This window comes from Sorghum bicolor, chromosome 5 (genome assembly GCF_000003195.3).
Source record: "Sorghum bicolor cultivar BTx623 chromosome 5, Sorghum_bicolor_NCBIv3, whole genome shotgun sequence".
NCBI lineage: Eukaryota > Viridiplantae > Streptophyta > Magnoliopsida > Poales > Poaceae > Sorghum > Sorghum bicolor.
This window is the reverse complement of record NC_012874.2, coordinates 12,068,627-12,072,850: the sequence shown is the minus strand read 5'-3', so window position 1 is coordinate 12,072,850 and position 4,224 is coordinate 12,068,627. Positions and strand designations below refer to the sequence as shown.

General features: G+C 40.2%; 1 long non-coding RNA gene across 1 annotated transcript; it reads right to left on the bottom strand.

Annotated features, from left to right (window-relative positions):
• Nucleotides 1,333-2,278, bottom strand: LOC110435313. The gene is made up of 3 exons (XR_002452961.1): nucleotides 2,157-2,278; nucleotides 2,009-2,094; nucleotides 1,333-1,444 (listed from the first exon to the last, which is right to left on the bottom strand). It is a non-coding gene; the product is annotated as an uncharacterized LOC110435313 (long non-coding RNA).

Here is a 4,224-nt window from a genome sequence, read left to right as displayed (position 1 = left end):
GCTGCAAAGGCCGCGGGCAATCATGATACGTGCAATCGTGAGGAGGACGACGATGACCATGACCGAGACCCCTGCTACCAATACGTCAATCCTACTGACATCGTTCATTCCATCTTTGGTGGCAAGGTATCGATTGAATCCAAGAGAGAGTGCAAGCTCCTCAGAAGGGCATGCCTAAACATTGATAGCACCGGAGATCTTATCGTCGATCCAAAGCTTCCCACCTGGTCTCATCGAGAGATCTCTTTCAATAAGCAAGATCACTAGGCCGCCATCCCCAAGCCGGGACATTTTCCCCTCATTCTTGACCCATGCATCAACAATGTTTGTTTTGAGCGTGTGCTCGTCGACAGCGGCATCTCCATCGACATCTTGTTTTGTAGCAGCCTCTGTAATACCCGATTTTAAGAACAAAACCAGATATGCACCATATGTGAGTTTTAGAGATCAAATCTCACATATAGCTACAAATAAAGGGTAATATCAAAAGACAATGCATAAATTACATAACGTACTTATTATAAAAGAGATAACCTTTAATAGCAAACAACAGATAGACAACTCCAAACTCCGGGTATTAACTTCTCTCTACAGGATCCAACTGACTGGTTGATCACAAGCCTAAACTTCTCCTGAGGTTTGGGGGAAATAGCAAGAGTGAGTCCATGTCGAACTCCACAAGTATAGCAACTAGATTGTATAGCTCCCACAATCTCATGATCAATGTGACATAAATAATGTAGAGCATTAAACAATAAATAATGAGCATATTAACACACAAGAATCATCACCCTTAATGTAGATGTCCCCAAGGCCGCTCCTGACCGTGAGCTCGGCTAGTATACTAGTTTTAACACTCTGCAGAGGTTGTACATCTTTACCCATGAGTCATGATTTACCCTTTCGCCCGAGGCCCGTCGACCTCTTAACCCACTACCAAGGAAGGTCGGCAGGGATCACTATGAAGCCTTTCAAAAGTTTGTCTAACATGTTAGGGCCACAAGGTTTCCTTCGCGAGCAGATATAGATACCCCCTTCCGAATGGCACAATGACGCGCAGCCTATACACATAGGGACAGGGGCTCGCACTATACCCGTGTTGGTTCAGCCCCTCTAGCGCCCTTTCGGGTAACCGCTAACAAGCTAGAAAAGGTCTTCATACTGAGCTAAAGCCAGAGCCATTATAGCCCTCATGGTTGCACTGTTGTCTCAGGTGATCACGTACAGATAAATCCTCAAGTTGTTAAAAAGTTATTTTTATTGTTTATTACTTAACATTAATCTAGCCATAGGATCATGGTCACAGAAATAAAATCCAAATGCTATACTTGCCTTAATCCAATTGCTCTTGCTGATCCTTTTGGGTTTTGCTGGTCTTACTTGTTGCCAAAGGCTCTGATCTTGATTACTGAGGCACTCTGGTTCACCAAGAATTGCTCATCGTCTAATCTCGATCATCGATCACGCAAACAATCGAAGAAAACATACACGAAGCAAACAAGGCTACAATTAGAACAGTACACCAATCATATAAAAATAGTATGAAAAGTTTAGAAAATGATTGTACGCATCACTACGATTTCATAGACGTCAAGATCGCAAAAATCGGAATTAAAACGGAAAAGATATAGATTTTCTAAGATTTTATATAGAAAAGAAATTATTTAAATAATATCACGAAAATAAAAAGTTTGAAACTGAGTGAACAATATTACTAACATGTAGTTCTCGTGATTACGAACCTAACGTAATTTGAATGGATCAAAACGGAATTAAAATGAGCATTTTATGAGGAAAAACAAATTAGTGTATTTTTTTTGTATTTCTGGATTTATTTTTCTAAAGAAAAACAGCAATAAAACTTGCTTGACGTCATGGTGACATCAACATGACCTCATCAAGCTAGCTAAACGGATGGAGTGTAGGAAACTGCATGCTCGTCTCGACTGCGGTCTACGGGTCTCGATTTCCTTTGAGAAACAGAGCACAGGGATGGAGCGTGACTTACTGCGCGTGCAACTCGAAGTCTCAGATGGACAGGATAGGTTTGGTGGAGGAGTAGGGCTGGTCGAAACGGACGACAACTTAATCTTCCTGCAGATTACGGTGACAACATGAGACATACAGAGACCGAAAGAGGAGGGCACGAATAGTACCTGAGGCTTCTTTTGCTGGTTTTTGAAGCACGGCAGGAGGCTTCGAATTGAACCACAGCGAAGTAGCTAGAGAACCGATGGAAAACACGGCGACGCTTGCGAGCTTCCAGCAAGGCGGCGGGTGCTCTAGGGTTAGAAAGGTGCGGCACCTGGGATAGTTGGCTTATATAATGAGGAGCAATAGCCCGGCAGCTCGGAGTCCACTTCCATCACGGCTCGAGAAAGGAGACGCGGCTCACGTGCGGGGCGGGCAGATGGGCTGCGTGAACTGGATGGACAAGCACGTCAGGGGGCCCAAAGATACAAGGATGGAGTTTTTTTTCTCTCTCTTTTTATAACATGGTGGATTCTATTTTCAAACCCGTTTTAAATTAGTTTTGAATCAGTTCAAATTTTGGATTTTGATCAAACCACTCAACCAAAATAATTCATATCTTAGTGGCATGAATGCATCACAAAGGTTTCTAAATCCTATGATGAGTTTTAATTTAATGAAAAAAAATATTATCTCTCTATATTTCATGAACACAAAAAATACAAAATTAAATCATTTTCACCTATTTCAAAAAGGAACAAATTTTAGGGTGTTACAGCCTCCCTGCTCTCAAGGTGACTCAAGCGGATCTAAAGCCATATGAAGCTCCCTGTCTAGTTTGGTACTCCCGACCACTTCCGCACCAAGTTCGTCAACTTTGTGGTCGCAGACTACAATGGGACATATCACGCCATCTTGGGCCATTCCTCACTCACTAAGTTCATGGCGGTACCACACTACTCTTATCTGGTGCTCAAGATGCCTACTGAAAAGGGCAGTCTCACAGTCAGAGGCAATGTCTACACCACCTACACTTGCGAGGAGGAAAGCTTCAGGGTTACCGAGGCCATCGACCTCTCGATCCGGATGGCGAAGAGCACAACCTAGGCGGCGCAGACATCTCCCGACCAGCTTGAGATTCCTGAGTTGCAGGCACCAAGGAAGAAGGTCAAATCCAAGGAGCACAAATAGATTCAACTGGTTGACAACAAACATGAAAAAATAGCTCTCATCGGAGCCATGTTGGATCCTAAATAGGAAGACACGCTTGTTGGCATTTCTTAACATCATTGCAAAAAGTAGAGATAAACTCTATCCTAACAACAATGCTAAAAATGCTGGTATGTAATTAACTTATCATTAGCAACTGTCCATTTGTCTAATACCATTATTCCTAAGCATGAACTAGGTTGTCATCCCTAATCATATATGCTAAGAATAAATACAGGTTTTACATATATTAATAAGGCTAGGCAAAAATAAATATATAATAAATAAACTAAGAATAATTCTACAAGCGGAAAGATAATTATACCATTGTAGCATTTTATCTAGAGTATACCAGGTTGTCGATTTATATGTATACCACTGGGAAGGGCTATTGTATTAAGATAGTATTGTTACTAATTATATATATTCAATGCAATAAATGTTATTATATCCATATCATTAGTCTAATTATAACAGATAAAGGTCACAAGATATATATATATATATATATATATATATATATATATATATATATATATATATATATATATATATATATATATATAAGGTAAAAAAGCATAATCAAGCATCATTAATAAAGATAATCATCAGAGCACTTTCTATTCATAGATCTAATCTAGCCAATAAATAAACTAGGGAGTAAATATATGAAGTACTTTAATCTGTGTCAATGAATAACTTAAATTAGTGCAAGAACATCTAACAATCATTGTATTAGCACTATCCTACATCATGATCATATGTAACAGAGCATCATCTATGGAAGGTGAGAAACAGAGTAACACTAAACTTCGCGACCGTGCTCTGCTAGGGCTACGTACGAGGGATGGACTACAGAGAAACCAACATAGCTATCACTTACGTGGACTACCAAATGACCTGGCACATCAGGATGCACTCACAGATAGGCAAGATATCTAAACACCACGTCTACATACTGCCAACCATTCACCCAAGGTACCTCTAGACAAATGCTATACGAGCAATTACATAAATTCAGTAGGATTCAATCCACTATGATAG